The sequence below is a fragment of the Castor canadensis genome, chromosome 3 (assembly GCF_047511655.1).
Source record: "Castor canadensis chromosome 3, mCasCan1.hap1v2, whole genome shotgun sequence".
Classification (NCBI taxonomy): Eukaryota; Metazoa; Chordata; class Mammalia; order Rodentia; family Castoridae; genus Castor; species Castor canadensis.
The window spans coordinates 36,198,656-36,219,927 of record NC_133388.1 but is presented as its reverse complement, the minus strand read 5'-3'; the positions used below and the strand labels follow the sequence as shown (position 1 = coordinate 36,219,927).

General features: G+C 40.2%; 1 long non-coding RNA gene across 1 annotated transcript; it reads right to left on the bottom strand.

The window, feature by feature from the left end:
- Nucleotides 1-3,043: 3,043 nt before the first annotated feature.
- Nucleotides 3,044-20,889, bottom strand: LOC141421534 (uncharacterized). The gene is made up of 3 exons (XR_012446110.1): nt 20,533-20,889; nt 9,377-9,536; nt 3,044-3,268 (listed from the first exon to the last, which is right to left on the bottom strand). It is a non-coding gene; the product is annotated as an uncharacterized lncRNA (long non-coding RNA).
- Nucleotides 20,890-21,272: the final 383 nt, after the last annotated feature.

Sequence of the window (21,272 nt, the reverse complement as noted above, 5' to 3'; positions counted from 1 at the left end):
TAGCTACCTGAATCAGTATGAATAACTTTCAAAGATAATGTTGAGAAGAAAAAGTCCAAAAATGACATATACAGCATGGTTTCATTTATATTTAGTTTACAAATATGTAAAAGAAAGTAATATATAATTCAGGAATGCACATCTGTGATTAAAATGTAAAAATTAAATAAGGGGCATGATAACTAAATAACAATAAATTCAGACTAATAGTCTAATGAGCTAGAATGGAGGATTAATTTAGGTAGGGTAAGACATGAAATGAGGGAAAATCACTTCAAATATGTTGGTAACATTCTATTTCTTAGCCTGGGTAACAAGTCTAAAACTTTTTACTTATTTTTGCTGCTATGGCTTGAAAGTTTGTGCCCTGAAGAATTCTATGTTGAAGCTTAATTCCCATTGTGGTAGTATTAAGTTAGGACCCTCTGGGAAGTGATGGGGGTTCTATCCTCACAAATAGGATTAATGTCTTTACAAAAGAGGCTGCAGAGAGTTGCTTGGCTCTTACATCTCTTCTGTCATGTCAGGACACAGTTTTTGTCCCATCTACCATGCGGCCACAAAGTGCCACCTTGAAAGCAGAGAGCTTCTCTTACAGACACCAAACCTATTGGTACCTTGATCTTAGATCCCCCAACTCTATAACTGTGAGAAACATGTTGTTTATAAGCTACCTATTCTGATCTGTTAGTAAGAACAGACCAAAACAACTACTTTTATATTTTAAATATGTAATGTTATTCCTCTGTATTCATTAAATAGTTAATAAAAGTTGTTGTGGAAACTCTTTAGAGTCAGGACTCAAAATTTAGTTTGGATGCACACACAACACTCACCTCAAGAAGGTATGAAAAGATTTATTACTCACACAGTGAGGCTTTCTAGAGAGAGCAGATTTATTCCCAAGTAGGACCCAAAATGGTAAGAGGAAGCAGATACAGCAGACTGACTTGGTTTGATATTGGTTTTTATGTTTGTTTTCCAGTGCTAGGGATAGAGCCCAGGGCTGTGTGCATCCTAGACAAGCATTTTTTACTGAGCTACAACCCAGGCTGGCTTGAGGTTTTTATGGTGACTAGGGAGAAGGCCTAGAGCCAGGTTCCCATTGATACCAAAGGAGATCACCTGGGTTTTCTTATCAGCTTGCTCATGAGTGGACAGAAAGGGAAGAAGAAAAAGAGAGGTTTAAAAGATGCTATAATCAAACATCAATTATCAGAGTTAGACTCTTTTTTTTATTCATATGTACATACAAGGCTTGGGTCATTTCTCCCCCCTGCCCCCACCCCCTCCCTTACCACCCACTCCACCCCCTCCCTCTCCCCCTCACCCCCTCCATACCCGGCAGAAACTATTTTGCCCTTATCTCTAATTTTGTTGAAGAGAGAGTATAAGCAATAATAGGAAGGAACAAGGGTTTTTGCTAGTTGAGATAAGGATAGCTATACAGGGAGTTGACTCACATTAATTTCCTATGTATGTGTGTTACCTTCTAGGTTAATTCTTTTTGATCTAACCTTTTCTCTAGTTCCTGGTCCCCTTCTATTGGCCTCAGTTGCTTTAAAGTATCTGCTTTAGTTTCTCTGCGTTGAGGGCAACAAATGCTAGCTAATTTTTTAGGTGTCTTACCTATCCTCATATCTCCCTTGTGCGCTCTTGCTTTCATCTTGTGATCAAAGTTCAATCCCCTTGTTGTGTTTGCCCTTGATCTAATGTCCGCATATGAGGGAGAACATACGATTTTTGGTCTTTCGGGCCAGGCTAGAGTTAGACTCTTTATTATGAAAAAAATTAAGCAAAATTGTACAGGAAACAGGGGATTTCTGCTATTTTGGAAATAACATGTCTGCAGAAAAAAAATGTCACTATCCCTAGTAGAAGCCAATTCTCTCATGTTTTTCTTCTACTGGGATCCCTACTAGAGAAATTATTGTAGTCAAATCATTAAATATGGCAGAAAATTGAATTATCTACTCTACAGAAGAAATCAAGGGGGGGGGAGTTATAACATCAGGTTAGATATCAAGTCTTATGGAGAGAAAGAATGAAAGTTGCTTGTGATATTGAAAAATTATGCAGTGAATAGATACTATTTGGGCCACTTTGAAGAAATACTGCATCTATAAAACCTCTAGTTGCAAATGAACATGGGACTTGATGCCTTCTCCCAGCACAGGGATTTTCATTCTTACCAAAAGATACAGACAATGAACTACAAGTGTTCATCAATTTTGAGTCATCTACTAAGTACTGCTGTGGATATAAGGATGAAAAAAGATTCAATTGCTGCTCTTTAAGGGAAGTCTCTTGTATTACTTTTGCAGGTATGAAAATATAGATTTACATAAAAACTGCAATTTGAGTAACATTCAAATGATAAAATAGTCAGATGGCTCTCAACATACTTAATATTAAAGAATTAAAAACAAACATTAGAAACTACATCTGGTGCATATTTTAAGCAGAAGAAAATATCTAGGTTTAAGAAAATTCCTGATAAACAGATTGGGATAGATGAGACCGAGACCATTAGTTAATAGAGCTAACAGTGGAAAAAAAGATAGCTAAATTATTTGCATTCATGAAAATTTAATAAGTGGAATGAGCCAGGCATAGATGGCTCATGCCTATAATCCTTGCTACTTGGGAGGCTGAGATTGGGAGGATCACAGTTTGCGGCCAGCCCAAATAGTTCATGAGACCCACATCTCCAAAATAACCACCTCAAAATGGACTGAAGGTATTGCTCAAGCAATAGAACATCTGCTTTGCAAATGCAAAGCTCTGAGCTCAAACCCCAGAAAAAAAAAGTGGAATGAATAGAGAATGAGAGGAGGGTATGATTAAAGTGAAAGTGTCTAAAGAATTTTTAGGAACAATTATATCCCTGAAATCTTATGGTATTAGAACAAATGAAATGAAAATTTCTGTCTCCGTAATCTTTTGTAAAGTCTTCTACACACACACACACGCACACACACATATACATGCACACCCTTCGGGGTGAGGGGGAAGGGCTGTTCTGAGTAGAAAGAAAAGAAAATGAGCCCAACATCTGGTTTAATGCATAATAGTCAGGTCAGACAAGGTCCAAAGTGAGATGGAGATGTCAACTAGATCTCAAGTCTAGGCTATCAGCATTCAACTTTTCTCTGCATCTCCTCCTCAGCAACTTTTCCTGCCCAATGTCACCTGCCTCTTCTCTCCTGGTTAAGAGGAATCAGAATCTTCCTGCAGGCAGCACTCATACTCTGGACCTCCAGAAAAACTAAAGGAGAAAGAGAGGCACATTTAACAACATTTTCACTTAAACTCCAGTTTTATTTTTGAAAGGATCAAGCAGATAGCTTTCTTTTTTTTTTAATTTTTATTTTACTTATATGTGCATACAATGTTTGGGTCATTTCTCCCCCCCTTTCCCCTACCTCCTCCCTTACTCCCTCCCTTACCCCCCTTACCCCTCGTTACCAGGCAGAAAATATCTGCCCTTATCTCTAATTTTGTTGAAGAGAGAGTATAAGCAATAATAGGAAGGACCAAGGGTTTTTGCAAGTTGAGATAAGGATAGCTATACAGGGAGTTGACATGCATTGATTTCCTGTACATGTGTTACCTTCTAAGTTAATTCTTCTCGAACTAACCTTTTCTCTAGTTCCTGGTACCCTTATCCTATTGGCCTCAGTTGCTTTAAAGTATCTGCTTTAGTTTCTCTGCATTGAGGGCAACAAATGCTACCTAGTTTTTTTGGGTGTCTTACCTATCCTCATACTTTCTTTGTGTGCTCTTGCTTTATTGTGTGATCAAAGTCCAATCCCATTGTTGTATTCTCTTTGCTTGCTCCTCTTCTCCTTCTTCGATGCCCATGATTCTCAAGTTTGGTCTTTTGATGGAGTCGGTGAGTTCTTGCATTTTCTTTTCACAGGTCTTGAGTTGTTTAATTAATAGTTCTTCAGTTTTTCCTTTAATTACCATTTCATCTTTAAGTTCTGAGATTCTGTCTTCTGTTTGGTCTATTTTGCTGGATTGGCCTTCCATTTTGTTTTGCAATTCTGTTTTGTTCTTTTTTCTGAGGTCATTTCCTCTTTAATGTTGTCCATTTTTGTCCTGAGTTTATTTATCTCTTTATTGTGTTCTCTGTTTCACTTTGGTGTTTGTTCAGTGCTTCTATGGTTTCTTTTATTTCTTCTTTTGCTTTTTCAAATTGTCTATTTTTGTTGTCTTGGAATTTCTTGAGTGTCTCCTGTACATTTTGGTTGACCCTATCCAGTATCATCTCTATAAAATTCTCATTGAGTACCTGTAGTATGTCTTCTTTTAAATTATTCTTGTGGGCTTCATTGGGTTATTTGGCATAGTTTACCTTCATTTTGTTGGAATCTGGATCTGAGTATCTGGTTTCTTCATTTCCCTCTGGTTCCTGTACTAACTTTTTGCTGTGGGGAAACTGGTTTCCCTGTTTTTTCTGTCTTCCCGTCATTGTCCTTGGTGTTGTTATTGTCCTTGTACTGTGTGCAATTAAGTATTTTCTAGCTTGTAATAATAGCACTAGTGATTTTTAGAATGGAAGGGTGAGAGGGGATGGAAAGCAAAGAAGTTAAAAGAAAAGGGAAAAACAAATAATCAAGTAAAAAAAAAACAAAACAAAGAAACAAAAAAAGTTTCAAAGATATAAACAGGGAGAGACAGTGTACTAATCAACCATAAACTGAAAAGGCATTAGAGAGACAGAGAGAGGATTGAAAATAAAAAATAAATAGAAAAAAGATAAGAATAAAAATAAATAAATGAAAGGAAAAAAATATGAACAAAATAAAAAATAAATAAAAACTTAAAAATAAAAAAAACCTCCAAGTTCAAATGCAATGAAGTTTCAATCTTAATAATTTTGGTGTTCGTCCCTCAGCCTCCAATCCTGGAGATGGTGACTCAGATGTTGTCCTGTAGTTGTCTCATCAAAGGGGAAACATAAAGTAGAACAAAACCACACAAAACAATACCAAAAAAACAAAAACAAAAACAAAACCCACCAAGTGTCCCAAGTTCAAATGCAATACAGTTTCAGTAAGTTTTTCAGCATGCAGGTGTAGTTCGGTTGTTTTCTCTTCAAAGGTAGAGAGAGAGAAAAAAAGACTCTGGAGAGAGGTCTCTGAATGGCTATCTGCAGCTGTGGCTTGCCTGCCTGCTGCTGTCAGCCTGCTGTTGCTGGAGGCGTTATTTATGCAGATCTCTGGGGTGAGCTTAGCAGTCACCTGGCCCTGCAGGCTTTGTTTCCTCAGAGTTCTCCTGTGCAGGAGCTGCTGTTACAAGCTTTCCCCTTACCAAGCACACTGGGGGAGGTGACACTGCACCCGCTTTCTCTGGCCTGCATGTTTATTTACAGTTCACGTGGGAAGTGGGTCTTCTGCCCTCTCCAGTGGAGTTTTCCTCCCTTCACCACTCTCACAAGCTTTCCTGCTCCTGGTCGTTGGGCGCGTGCCACCACTCCCACCCTCTCTGGTCAGGCCCGGCTTGTTTATTTATGGTTCTGGGAGAGATTCCCCTCCCCCCCATCGGTGTTCAGGGTGCCCCACCCTCTTTGCTAAGTGTCTTTATTGTTCTTATTGCTTATTACTCAGTTTCTCTTTTTTCCCTGGGTGGGGGTCGGTCTGTCCAGGGGGCTATGCTGATCTGGCCCAGGGTTGTCTGTGAGAGTACCGCATACCACTTAGCTCACCTTGTCCAAGTCTTCCCAAGCCGTCTGGGCGCAGGCATCTGGCAGCCCAGAGGCCCTCCTGGCTTCTCCGTTTAACATGAAGTGGAGATGCTCTGTGCAGGCTGGAGGTGTGGAGGGGTCATAGTTTTGCCTCTTCTTGGTTGTCTTGCCTGCAAGGTGTGTCTCCAGTGTCTCTCCAAGATTTCACTTTAGGAGGCACACTTTCTGCTTCCTCCCTCTAGCCGCCATCTTGGAATCCTAGGATTTCTTTATTGACTTTTTGTTTGGATGACCTATCTGTTGATGATAATGGGGTGTTAAAGTCTCCCACAACCACTGTGTTGGAGTTAATATATGCTTTTAGGTTCTTCAGGGTATGGTTGATGAAATTTGGTGCACTGACATTGGGTGCATATAGGTTGATAATTGTTATTTCCTTTTGGTCTATTTCCCTTTTTATTAGTATGGAATGTCCTTTTTTATCTCATTTGATCAATGTAAGTTTGAAGTCTACTTTCTCAGAGATAAGTATTGCTACTCCTGCCTGTTTTCAGGGGCCATTGGCTTGGTAAATCTTCTTCCAGCCTTTCATCCTAACCCTATGCTTATTTCTGTCAGTGAGATGGGTCTAATGTAAGCAACAAATTGTTGGCTCTTCCTTTTTAATCCAGTTCATCAAATGGTGCCTTTTGATGGAGAAATTAAATCCATTAAGTGTTAGTACTGATAGGTATGTGGTGATGCCTATCATTTAGTTGTCTTAGTTGTTTGAAGGTTTGATTGTGTGTAGCTAAATCAATGTTACTCTCTCATTTCTTGCTTTTTCTTTTCCTGTAGTTTGGTGCTGCCTGCCCTTTCATGGTTATGTTGGGTTTCACTTTCTGTGTGCAGAATCCCTTGAAGAATCTTTTGTAGTGGTGGCTTTGTGGTCACATAATGTTTTAGTTTCTGCTTATCATGGAAGACTTTTATTGCTCCATCTATTTTGAATGATAGTTTTGCTGGGTAGAGTATCCTGGGGATGAAGTTATTTTCATTCAGTGCCCGGAAGATCTCACCCCACGCTCTTCTTGCTTTTAATGTTTCTGTTGAGAAGAAACATTAAAACATTGATTTTGATGGGTTTACCTTTGTATGTTATTTGTTTTTTCTCTCTTGCAGCCTTCAATATTCTTTCTCTAGTTTCTGTACTTGTTTTAATGATAATATGCCATGGGGTAGTTCTATTTTGGTGTGGTCTTTTGATGGAGTCGGTGAGTTCTTGCATTTTCTTTTCACAGGTCTTGAATTGTTTAATTAATAGTTCTTCGGTTTTTCCTTTAATTACCATTTCATCACCAAGTTCTGAGATTCTGTCTTCTGCTTATTCTGTTCTGCTGGATTTGCCCTCCATTTTGTTTTGCAGTTCTGTTTTTTTCTTTTTTCTGAGGTTTTCCATATCCTGAGCCGGTTCCTCTTTAATGTTGTCTATTTTTGTCCTGAGTTCATTTATCTCTTTATTAATTGTGTTCTTTGTTTCACTTTGGTGTTTATACAGTGCTTCTATGGTTTATTTCTTCTTGTGCTTTCTCAAATTCTCTGTTTTTGTTGTCCTGGAATTTCTTGAGTGTCTCCTGTACATTTTGGTTGACCATGTCCAGTATCATCTCTATAAAATTCTCATTGATCAATTGGAGGATTTCTTCTTTCAGATTATTCTTGTGGGCTTCATTGGGTTCATTGGCATAGTTTATCTTCATTTTGTTGGAGTCTGGATCTGAGTATCTGTTTTCTTCATTTCCCTCTGGTTCCTGTACTAATTTTTTGCTGTGGGGAAACTGGTTTCCCTGTTTTTTCTGTCTTCCCAACATTGCCTTTGCTATTGTTACTGTCGCTGTACTGTATGCAATTAAGTATTTTCTAGTTTGTAATAATAACAATGGTGCTATTCAGAATGGAAGGGTGAAAGGAGAGGGAAAGCAAAGAAGGTAAAGAAAAAGGGAAAAACAAATAAACAAACAAGTAAAACAAAACAAAACAAACAAAAAAACAGTGCTAAAGATATAAACAGGGAGAAATAGTGTAGTAATCAACAGTAAGTTAAACGGGCATTAGAGAGACAGAGAGAGGATTAAAAAATAATCTCCAAGTTCAAATGCAATAAAGTTTCAGTCTTAATAATTTTGGTATTAGTCCCTCAGCCTCCAATCCTGGAGATGGCATCTCAGAAGTAGTTCTGTCGTTGTCTCATCAAAGTGGAAAAAATCCAACAAAACAAAACAAAACAAAACAAAACCAAAACACAACAGCGTCCCAAGTTCAAATGCAATAGTTTCAGTAAGTTTTTCAGCATGCAGGTGTAGTTTGGTTGTTGTCTCATCAAAGGAAAAAAAAAAAAGAGTCTGGAGACAGCTGTGTGAATGTCTATCTGAGGCTGTGGCTTACCTGCCCGCTACTGTCAGCCAGCTGTTGCTGCAGGCTTTATTGATTGCAGATCTCAGGAGTAAGCTTAACACTCACCAAGCCCCTCAGGTTTTGCTTACTTAGAGTTCTCCTTGGCACGACCGCCACTGTTACAAGCTTTCCCCTTTTCCAAGCACACTGGGGGAGGTGGAGCTCCACATGCCTCTTCTGGCTGGCATGTGTATTTACAGTTCACATGGGAAGTGACCCTTCCTCCCTCTCCTGTGGAGTTTTCCTCCCACCACCACTTTTACAAGTTTTCCTGCTCCAAGGTTGTTGGGCAGGTGCCGCCAATCCTGCCTTCTCTGGCCAGCTTGTTTATTTACAGTTCAGTGAGCAGTTGCCCCTCCTGCCCTCTTCGGCACTCTGGGCGCCCTGCCCTCTTTGCTATGTGTCTTTTTTGTTGTTGTTGTTTATTCAGTTTGGTTTTTTTCTCTTTTTTCCCTGGATGGGGGTCAGTCTGTCCAGGGGGCTATGCTGATCTGACCCAGGGTTGTCTGTGGGAGTATGTGTGCCGCTTAGCTCACCTGGTGGTCTGCATCTTCCCAAGTAGACTGGGAACTGGCATCTGGCAGCGCGGGAGCCCTCCTGGTTTCTCCATTTAACATGGAGTGGGGATGCTATGCATGGGCTGGGGGTGTGGAGGGGTCGGAGTTTTGCCTTTTCTCGGTGGTTTTTCCTGTAAGGTGTATCTCCAGCGTCTCTCCAATATTTTATTTTAGCAAGCACATTTTCTGCTTCCTTCCTCTAGTCGCCATCTTGGAATCCCCCAAGGATGCAGATCTCTTTCTATTGATATGGTTGTACATGTATGCAAACATTTGATATGAGGTTTTTATTATACACATACCCACTATTTGGACCAGAGCTGAGATGTCAGGCATTTTAAGTACTTTATCTATATTTATTCACTTCATCTTACCAGATGAGGAAAATGAGACCCAGAGTGGTTAAGTAATTGCCCAAGGTACTAGACTAGTGCCACCTTAGGGAAGACATCCCTGACAAAGCTTTAACTATGATTAAATGGATAAAGATACCTAGCCAGTCCTAACTACATTCTTGGTTTTATGTGCAGCTCAAAGGTCTATGGGAAATAATTTTACTGAGCTTTGTACTTGGGGGCTAGAGTGGTGGCTCAAGTGGTAGAACACTGGCCTAGCAAGCATGAGGTCCTGAGTTCAAACCCCAGACCTGCCAAAAAAAGTTTTATACTTGTAGTTAGAATATATTCATACTTACCTTATTGTGAGGGTAGCCAAGCTATAGGGGGAGAATCAGGCCTCCGTAAGGGTTTAAGGACCCAGACACCTTGGCTCAGGGTGTCAGATGCCATGTGGGGTCTGCTCTTGAACATGCCTTCAGCCAGAAACATCCACCCTTTTAAACAAGCAGCTGTGTACTGAGGGAAAGAGAAAAATGTGGAAACATTAAAGTGCTGTGCCATCAGAGCCTAAGCAACTCTCCTTCCAAAAAGCTGAATACAAAAAAAGTATTTCCTTACAAACAGCCAATTCAGAGATGAGCAGCTCTGGATAGAAACAATTGGGAGAGCAGGTACCCAAGCCTTAACCAGCTTTGGAGGCAGATAGAAAGCCAGTTATCACCACAACCAAAGGCATGTTGGGAAAGCTGGTCAATGGAGGGCCAGAGTTCTGCAGAGGAGAGTGAATAGAAAAACTATAGGGACAGATGACCATACACAAGAACTGTAGAGCAGAGGCCCTGTGATCTCAGCAGTCTAAGCTCAGAGCCTCCAGAGCACAGGGTGAGTTCTAGTAATATGTGTCACAGCCCTGCCCTTTTGGGAACACCTAAGAGATATGAAGGCAGAAAGTCTAAAGTCCTGCCATTTGCTAGATGGGAGCTGTAGAAGATCAAGGAGAAAACTTCTGTACTACCTGGGATGCTTTCAGGCACATTTTGTTCTGAATGTATAAATACATCCTTATGTGTACACTTAATATAAATTTCTTTCCTTGTAAGATATACTCTTTAGCTACTTCCACTTCTAGATCTCAGATTTGTTTTCTGGAAAATAAGGTTATACGAAGATTCCTTTCAACTCCACCATTTAGTCTCTGAGAAAGTGACTAGAACACTTTGCCAAAAATCTGTCAGCAAGTGTCTAGAACTATTTTCTGTAATGGCCTTCATTTCTGTCAATTTCCATCCTGGTGGCCACCACCCAGGTTCATAGTTTCATTCCCTTATTTCTAGACTACTGCTAATCTGCTCACTGGTCACCCTCTCCTTCAAGTTATTCATGCCACATTTTTCTTTTCAATCTTATGCTTTCTGTGCATTTTCTGGTTCTGAAATCTTCAAAGGTCTTTATCACCAGCGTGAAAATGTTCATCATTATATGACCAAATTACTCTTCTCACTCCAGATACTGCTTCATTTCTCTGCTCCCCTTGCTGAAAATCGCTACTGCTTTATTTCTCTGCTCTCCTTGCTGAATATCGCTGGATTTTGCTGATTTCACTTTCTTCCTTCCCATTCTCTCTTTCATCCATTCCAATTAGTTGTTATGCTCACTTTTCCTTTTAAATGACTGTATAAAGATTCCTGGTGACCTTTGTGTTGTCATCTTCAATGATCAGCTCTATGTTCTCTTTGCACATAGTCTCAGAAGACAGAACATAAGCAGACATACTCTCCTCTTTAAAAAAAAATGTCTTCCTCAACTTACATGACATGATTCCATGATAAAAGAGTTTGTATGGGCTGGGCACCAGTGGCTCGTGCCTGTAATCTTAGCTACTCAGCTGGCAGAGATCAGGAGAATTACAATTCAAAGCCAGTCTGGGCAAATAGTTCATAAGACCCTAATCTCAAAAAACCCTTTGCAAAACTAGGGCTGGTGGCTCAAAGTGGAGGCCCTGAGTTCAAGCCCCAGTACCACAAAAAAAAAGTAAAAAGAGTTTGTATGGAACTAGGTTGTTTTGTTTGTTTTTACCCTGATTTTTTACCAAGACTTCCTTTGGAACTTATGGTTTAAAAAATATCTTCTTCATATTGTCACCTTCTTAATAATAGATAAGATTATGCATAGTCAGTCATTTAGCATATCCTATCAGACTAGCAAACAGCTATTGTCAGAAAAGTTCACCCAACAAAACAGACTTTGGGCTCTGTAGCTTATTTCCTGCTGTTCCCTTTCCTAAATGTCTGCTTAAATGTTCTGCTAAATGCAACTCCAATCTTTTTTCAAGATTGATTCTGAAGAGAATTGACCAATTCCTCCTCTGTACTTCCTATGCCATATCCTAACATCTCTTAAAGTCCCACAATGTTCAGTTTCACTCACTGGCTTATGCATCTGCTTTTACCTACAAGACTGAGCATTCCTTGAGGGCACAGGATATGCCTTTTAATTTGTAGGTCTGGTACCTAATTTAGTGCCCACCACTCAGAGCTGCACAATTAATATATAGAAAATAAAGTCCGATGTAGTTTAGCAAAGTTGATATGTTGTGGAAAATGTATCATGAAGTAGCTTCATCACTGTGCAAATCTCATAGATTGTATTTACACAAGCCTGGATGGAATAGGTCAATCATCTGATGTGGCCTCATGATGCCATCTGGAAATGTAAAGATGACATGTTTAAAGCTGCTACCAGCATAGTCCAACATCCTATTTTACAGTTAACTTTTTTTTAATAAGTAGGAATCCACTCTAAAACAATGATAAAAAGCACAGTAAATACATACACCAGCAATATGGTAATCTGTTACTTACTACACACACTTGTATACACTATACTTTTATGCTACTGGCAGTACAGGTTTGTTTACCCTATCATCAGCACAAGCATGAATGGTACTATAATATTATAATGACTGATTTCACTAGGCAGGAGGAATTTTTTTATCTTCTTTATAATCTTATAGGATCACTGTCATACATATAATCTGGGATCACTGTCATACATGTAGTCCATCACTGATTGAAATGTCGTTATGTGGCACATGACAATAAATGAATGAATGGACAGCTCTCAGGCCTTTCAATCAAAACCTAAGACAGTTTGCCAAGGGCCCTTTTGGTGGGCGCATGATTTCAATATTGTTTCTCTTAACCTGCAACAATGTTGTACATGCTGTTCAATGTCTCAGCATCTCAGACACCTGTTCCAAAACTGGAAACACTTCTATGGAAAAATAACACTAGATTCCACACTTAACTCTCCAAATTCTACTTTTCTCCATTCTCAACTTGATAATTTCTCTTTGTCATGTTACAACTTTATGCCTACAAAGCAAAATTTTAATACAAGTTTTACCTAGATTTTCTAGTTTTCTCAGTTTTAATTACCTAGTCTATTTCTATTAATTGTGGAAGTCCTATAGTTATTCATTTAGTTGCTATTTTCCTCCAATTCACCATCAATTCATTGCTGAAAAAGACTGTGTCTTGTTCATTTTTGTAACACCAGATACTGTCATCTGGTAGGTTACTTATAAATGTTTACATTAGTCCAGGTTCTTCCTTTTAAGTATGGAACTGACCCTGGGTATTTTAAGCTGCTCACAGAATCTGGGAAGGCCAGAGAGTCAGACACAGTAACTATGAAGCCAGGAGCAACCCAAATTCCACAGATGATCCAAGGGCAAACTTGGCTACTGCTGCTTCAGGCCCAGATCCTGCAGCTTGTATCACCAGTACCACCAAAGCTAGATCCTGGGCATTAATGCTATATTTGTTCTTGGGCAACAGGAAAAAGGATGGAAGTAAGGAAGCAGAGAAAGGAAGAACAGGATAGGGCAAGATAAATTTTGGGAAAATCTGGGTCTGTGAAGAAACTTATAAGAATTTTCATCTATTCTCAATATTTCCAATATGTGAGGTAGAAATCCTGAAGAACTTGAAAGTTAGTTTCTTGATTCTCAGAGTCATTGCAAAGATAATCACTACGTTTCCAAATAAATAAAATGACCCCAAAAGACAGATTCAACAGTGACTCCCTTCTTTCCCTGCCTTGGCATGCCCTGCTTAAGAAGGCCATGATCCACTTTTTTCTCCCAAATTCCTATGTTCTTTCTCTTTCACTAGCCACTGAAGCATTCAAATTCAGATACTTTTAAAATGATTTCCTCGCTTCTATGTTAGCCAAGTATCCCACTTTGTTAATGCCTTTCAAGTAGAATGAGAGAACTTTTAATAAAAATGATTACACTTCTCACCTATTTCCACAGATATAGTTTTATATTAAGAATGTTTCTTTAGACATTTAACAGAGAGATGTCTGGCAAGATGGCAGAGTAGAAGCTTTCTCCATCTGACTTCATAACAAGTTAACAAAGATACTATATTCAGAAAAGAGAAAGAGAGGAAGAGCACTAAGAACCATGAAAGAGGGACAGGACAGCTGAAAAGCACAACAAAACAGAAAAGTGACAGAGTAAATTAGGAAAAAAGTTTGTAGTGCCAGCCTTATCTCCTCTGGAGGGAGGAGGAAACCAAAGTCTCCACCATAAGGTAAGCTAGGTGGCCTTGATGACAGACTAGCAGACCTAGCTGTGGGACAAGCTCACACCTCCTGCAAGCCTCAAACCCAATGTGGAGATCTGATGGGACAGTGACTCACCCAGCATGACAGGCTAGCATCATACAATTTTTTTGCTCCCCATAACTTGGAGAGCTGTGTGAGGAACTATCTTGAGAGGTGGCCTACTATTTAGGGGATTTGAAAACAAGGAATGATCACAGCTCAAGGAGTCTTGGGATCCCCAGCCAATGTCTGGGAGGAAGTTGGCCACAAGAGATAGTCATGGGGAAGGAGAAGGTCTGACATTGGCAAGCTGAGAAGTTTAAGTAGCTGGAGCTTGGGAAGGGAAGGATGCAATGGTTAGTAGCTCCATCCTACCCAAGGACCATTTCAGAAACAGAGTACAGAGCCTGCTATTGGGCCAGTGCTTAGAGGTTCCAGGAGCTGCCTGTTGGCTACAGGAATCTGTTGCCAGGAGCAGGGTTTGAGATTGAGCTACCCTGGGGACTTGAATACAAGGAACAATTGTAGTTCAAGGAGCCTTGGGACACCCAATCATTGTCTGGGAGGGAGACAGCCACAAGTCAGTTTTAGAGAGGGAGAGGGTCTGACATGGGAGAGCTGAGAAGTTTAATCAGCTGGGATCCTGGGAAGTGAGGAACTTGGTGGTCTGCAGCCCTGCCCTCTCTGACAAGAGTAAGTCCCAGTGCCTGAGGGTCATTTCAGAAACAGAGTACTGAGCCTGTGACTGGCAGAGAACTCAGGTTCCAGGAGCTGCTGGCTGGCTGTGGGGATCTGCTGCCAAGCAGGATTTGAGACTGAGCTACTCTCCAGACCTGAAAACAACAAACAATCAAAGCTCTGGGAGTCTTGGGATACCCAACCACAGTGTCTGGGAGGGAGCTGGACACAAGCAGCAGCCATAGAAAGGGAGAGGGTATGACATGGGTGAGCTGCAAAGTGTAAGCAACCAGGAGCTCAGGCAACAAAGGTCCTGGTGGTTGGTGGACCCACCCTCCCTGGTTAGATCAAGTCCTAGTGCCTGAGGATTACTGTGGAAACAGAGCACTGAGCCCACAGCTGGCATAGTCCTCCAGCTCCAGGAGCTGCCTGCTGCTATGGCGGAGGGGGGTGGCCAGGGGTGGTTTGAGACTGAGCTATTTGGAGAACTTGAAAACAAAGAACAATTGTAGCTCAGGGAGTTTTGAGACACCCAGCCACTGTGTTCAGGAGGGAGACATCCATGATAGGGGCTGTGGAGAAAAAGAGGGTCTGATGTGAACCTGAAAGATGTTTAAGCTGATGGCCCTGCTCTCCCTGGATAGAGCAAGCCCCACTTCTTTAGAATCACAGCAGAAGCAGAGCACCAAGTCTGTGGCAGATGGAGTGCAATAGTTCCAGGAGTTTCTTGTCAGTCACAGGTATTTGCAGTCAAGCAGGGTTGCAACTGAGCTACTCCAGGGACATGAAATCCAAGGAACAATCATGGCTCAGGGAGTATAGGACACATAGTCACAGTGTTAGGGTGACAGACAGCCATGAGAGGGAGTTGTAGAGAGGCAGAGGGTCTGACATGGACCCACTCAGAAATTTAAGCAGTGAAGCGCTCTCCATCACTCCTTGATGAAAGCAACTCCCATTGCCTTAAACTGTTGTTGGCAAACTGCTTGGCATCCAGGAGCTATCTGCTGGCTATGGATGCTTGCTGCCATGTGAGACTGAGAGCTCTGAGCATAGGACCCAGAGATCACACAATATTCCCCCAACGTCCTCCCTCCCACAGGATGTTTAACTGTGGGACACAATCTGAAAGAACTGAGAACTGCAGGCACAGCACCTGAGTCCTTCAGTTTTCCACTGCCAGTGCAGAACTCAGTGCTCCATTTGTTCCCCCTACTACCAGATGCATTTGGGGGACACCCCTTAATGTTGCATGTGTGCTGCTAGTGGGGACACAAATGGGCCTGTGCAGCAAGTGGGAACCTGCTGGTCCATGGCCTACAAAGCTCTGTGTGGACAGCAGCAGCTTCCAATACACAAGGTAGGGAAGCTTCTGAGGTGAAAGCAGCACAGAAGTGGACAACTGATTGCTGACCAGCCCCACACTCAACCCACATATAACACCACCCACACACAAGGAATTACAACAGATTCCAACTAGTTTCTCTTCTATCTGAGTGGTGCTGTGGTCACATCTGGTGCCCTGAATATGTAGGCAAAAGTTTGGCTACTGAGCTATCCCCCGTCCAGTGGTGAGAAACTACACTATAAGCATGCTACTATATAAACCTGCCTGAAAATTGAGAAGACTTCAACTACAAGACTATAGACAATTAAGCTTCCTTCCAATGACTTCGTCTCAGATGTGCAAATCTCAAAGCAGAAACACAAGAAATATGAAAAAATAAAGCAACCTGACACCTCCAAAACCAACAACCCCACAGCAACAGACATTAAGGACAGTGAAGGGGAAGAAAGCCCAAAGAACTCAAAAGCATGATTATAAGAATGATAATAAAATCAAAGAAGACAGGTATAAACAGCTGGATGAATTCAAAGATGATACAAATAAATAGCTGAATGAATTCCAAGAGAATGCAGATAAACAGCTGAACAACATAAGGAAGATAATGCAGGTATCAAAGAGGAATTCAATAAAGATACAGAAATCCTGAAAAAAAATTAACCCCTGAAACTGTGGAAATGAAAAGCTCAATAAGTCAAATTAAAAAAAAAAAAACTCAGTTGAAAGCCTCTGCAATAGACTGAATCAAATTGAAAACTGAATATCAGGGCTTGGGCTGGCAGCTTAAGTAGCAGAACACCTGCCTAGCAAGCATGAGACCATGAGCTCAAACCCCAGTACTGCAAAAAAAAAAGAAAGAAAAAAAAAAGAAAAAGAAAAGAATATCAGGGCTTGAAGTCAAGGCAGATGTATTAGAAGAGTCTGATAAAAGAAAGAAGTACAAATGGAACATGCAAGATCTCTAAACCATTATTAAAAGACCAAACCTATGAATCACATAGAAGATGTGCAACAAGTAATACCTTAATACCAAAACTAGATGAAGACACAACAAAAAATTATAGACCAATTTCCTTGACAAACACAGATGCAAAAATTCTCAATAAAATACTTGCAAACCAAATTCAATGACACATTAAAAAGATCACACACCATGATTAAGTTGGTTTCATTCCAGGCATGCAGGGATAGTTTACATAGGTAAGTCAATAAATGTTATATAGTACATAAACAGAATAAAAGACAAAATTCAAATGATGTGACAAAATTCAACGTCCCTTCATGATAAAAGCTCTGAAAAACTAAGAATAAAAGGAACGTACTTTAATATAATGAAGGCTATATATAAAAATAAAGTCAATGTTGGTCTAACTGGGAAAAAACTGAAACCACTTCCTCTAAAGCTAGGAACAAGACAAGGGTGTCTTATTGAATATAGTATTAAATTACTAGCCAGAGCAATAAGGCAAGAGAAAGAAATAAGAGATACAAATAGAAAAGGAAGAAGTCAAATCATCCCTATTTGCAGATGATATGATCCTATACTTAAAAGACCCTGAAGACTCCACCAAAAAACTCTTAGATATGATGAACACTTTTGGCAAGGTAGCAGTATATAAAATTAGCAAGCAAAAATCAGTAGTTTTTCTACAACAAACAGGCAAAGAAATCAGAAAAACCCATTTATAATGGCCTCAAAAAAGAAAAACCCACCTAAGAATATATTAACTAAGGACATGGAAGACTTCTACAATAAAAACTATAAAATGATGAAAAAAGAAATTAAAGAAGACACTACAAGATGGAAAGAACTCCTGTGTTCATGGATTAGCAGATTTAATATTGTGAAAATGGTAAACTACCAAAAGCAATCTACAAATTCACTGCAATTCCATTAAAATTCTAATGTCACTCTTTATAGAATTAGAAAAAAATCCAAAAATTCATACAGAAGCATAAAAAAAACCCTGAGTAGCCAAAGTAATCCTGATCAAAAAGAGCAAGGCTGGAGGTATCATAATACCTGAGTTCATATTAGACTACAGGAACTATAATAACAAAAATAGCATGGTACTGTCACAAAAGCAGACAAATCAGTGAAACACAAGATCCAGAAATAAACTCACATAGTTACACTCATCTGAAAACATACATTGTATGTTTCAACAAATGGCATTGGGAAAATTGGATATCCACATGCAGAAGACTGAAACTAGATCCTGTCTCTTGCACTGTACAAAAAAATCAATTCCAAATGAATCAAAGATCTTAATGTAAGACTTGAAACTTTCAAATGACAATGGGAAAACACCTGAAGATACAGGCATAGACAATTACTTCTTGAATAAGGCTCCAATTGTGCATGAAATAAGACCAAGAATTAACCAATGGAATTGCATCAAATTAAAAAGCTTCTGCACATCAAAGGAAACAATTGCCAGAATCAAGAGACAATCCACAGAATAGGAGAAAATCTTTGCAAGCTATACATTAGACAAAGGATTACTATACAGAATATATAAAGAGCTCAAAAAATTTAAACACCAAAAGAACAAATAATCTAGTTAATAAATGGGCAAATGAATTGAATAGACAGTTCTCAAAAGTACAGATGGCTAATAAACACATGAAGACATGTTCAACATCCTTAACCATAAAGGAAATGCAAATCAAAACGACACTGAAATCCCATCTCACCCCAATCAGAATGGCTATTATCAAGAAAACAGGTACTATGCCCTTTTACATAGCCACCCACCATTGTCTCCCCTTTTAATAGCATCCTAATAAATTTTTGCTTTCTCCTAAGAAAAAGAAAACAAACAAAAACATTGCTAGTAACGATATGGGGAAAAAGCAGCCCGTATACACAATTTGGGGAATTTAAATTAGTTCAGCCACTATGGAAATCAGTACGGAGGTTCCTCAAGATACCAAATATAGAACTACCACATGATCCTGCTATACCACTATTGGGCATATATATGAAGGAATGTAAGTCAACATACAATAGAGATACATACCCATATTTACAGAAGCATCATTTACAATAGCCAAACTATGAAACCAGCCTGGGGGACCAAAAAACTGATGACTGGATAAAGAAAACATGGTACATACATACAATTAAATATTATTCAGCAATAAAAAATGAAATTATGTTGTTTTCAGGAAACTGCATGGAATTGGAGATCATGTTATGTGAGGTAAGTCAAGCTCAAAAAGACAAATATTACATGTTTTCACTCATATATGGATCTAGACCAAAAAAAAAAATGACATGATTAAAAAAGGGGACTATTCTGGGGGGTATAGGGAGAGAGAGGGAAAGGAAAGGGTGACGGGGGTAAATATAAGCATATTATATATGTATAAAAACAGCATAATGAAACCCACTAAAAACTGGTAAAAATAAAGGGATAATTAATAAAGAACAATATGGACAGACTGAATTTGATCAAAGTGTATTATATGCATGCAATATCACAATGAAACCCCTTTGTACAATTAATTTATGCTAATAAAATTTTTTACTAAAGAATGTCTCTACAAGCCTGGAATTTCCCAAGGACACACCTGACCCTGAAGATGTTGCAGTGATTGTGGTATAGATAATAATATGCTGTACTTCACATACAATTCCTACGTGGGCAAAAACTTACTGTTTGAGTTGATTCTAGCAAGTAGTTTTCAGGGGCTTAAGTACATTATTTTTCTGTCTTCTTGACTCCCATTGTGCCAACTTGACTGGTATAACTGACAAGACAACTGAGTTCTGAGTGATTTATAAGTCTTCTGAAAGTAAAAGACTATTTTGTACTTAAAATGAAGAGGCCTCGATCCTTGGCCTTGTTGGTACAACTGGATCTAGCTCAGACTGGGAGGCCTAGCTCTTGTTCTAAAGCTTAATTCATAATATCCAAGTTTGAGGATTACAAAAGCAAGCAACTTACCACAAAGCAAACAAAGGAAGTTATCTGTGTATCAACTTAGGTCTGAATGATTCGTTTATTCTTTTCCATTGTTACACCAATGTCAACCTGCATGCCTTAAACAAAGTGACAAAGTCCCTCTCCTCAGGGTCACAAACACACAAAGAACAAAACCTAAGCTCTTGTGCACAGTAATATACTGAGTGTAAATACAAAGAGCTGTAGAAGGAAAGCAATACAAGTCAACTCCCTGTATAGGAGTTATCTCAACTAGCAAAAACCCTTGGTCCTTCCAACTACTGGTTATACTCTCTCTTCAACAAAATTAGAGATAAGGGCAAAATAGTTTCTGCCTGGTAGCGAGGGGGTGGGGGGAGAGGGAGGAGGCGGGGGGGGGGGGAAGGGGGCCGAAATGACCCAAACCTTACATGCACATATGAATATAATAAAAAAAGAAAAAAAAAGAGCTGTAGAAACAAACTAAAACATACACAACTATCACTTTTGGGAGCCCTTACCATCTGGCAGATTCTGAGCTAATCATTTCATATCCTTCGGATTATGTGAAATACGAATTAAATACATGTCACAAGCTACGAAACAGACGCATGGGGCGGGGATAGCTGATAGGCACAATTAAGGAACAACACGTAGGCCAGTGATGAAAGAAACTCCATGCTTTAATAAGAAAAAGAAAAAAATGTAAGCTCTGTAACGAAGAAAAGTCGGTTATTTCTGTAACCTGCTGCAAAAGGGGGGGAGGGGGAGGGGATAGGGGAGGGTTGGGGGGAGGGTTAGGGGGAGGGGGAGGGGAGGGTTGGGGGGAGGGTTAGGGGGAGGGGCAGAGGGGAGCGGGGGGGGGGGTAGAGAGAGAGAGAGAGAGAGCGCGCTCTTCCGGAGTCCGTGCCCTCCCCGCTTTTTCCTCAGGCCTCCCTGCGCTCACCTTTCCGACCCCATCGCTATTATGGGACTGAGCAGCACAGGGTCACGTCTAGCTTGCACTTTGCGCCCGCGCACATCACGGCAGGTGCAAACGTGGCTAAACCTCCGGCTGGTTGGACACCTGCCAAACACGCCCAGCGCGGCCTCCAGAATTCAGCGGGTCACTGTCCCGGACCGGTACATCAGACACCAGTCGCTTTTCCTTGACCAGCCGGAGTGCGGTCCTCTCCTCATAGGCCTCCGCCGGGCAAAAGCAATCGATTTATCGCAACACATTTCCGCGTCCGCCCGGAAATTGGGGTTTCAGCACTTTTGTTCCGGGACGGCAGCTTGCAATTCAAATTTAGAGGCTTCAATCTGGTTTGTGGTTACCATTGATAGGGCTAGGGAAATTGACCGGGAAGCCAGTTCCTCCCACGTTCTGGATATGAACTACTGCTTTGTTAGAACACTGACACACAGTCAGCTAAGGAAGAAAGGTATTCTGGTATTTTGAAGCAAGTACTCTGGCCTATCTCTACTTGTGGGATGGGAATTTACCAGATTAAGTTTAAAACTCTTTAATGCTATGAAAGATTAAGTTAAATGTTCATCAGCATACTGCCTTGCTGTCATTGAACCGTTAATGCAAATGCTTATACTGCCAGATAGCCAGACATCTTCATTTATGAATGCTTATTTGACCATTCATTTAATCACAAAATAGCCTGCCTCTTTGTATGTCAGCAGAAGGCTCTAGGA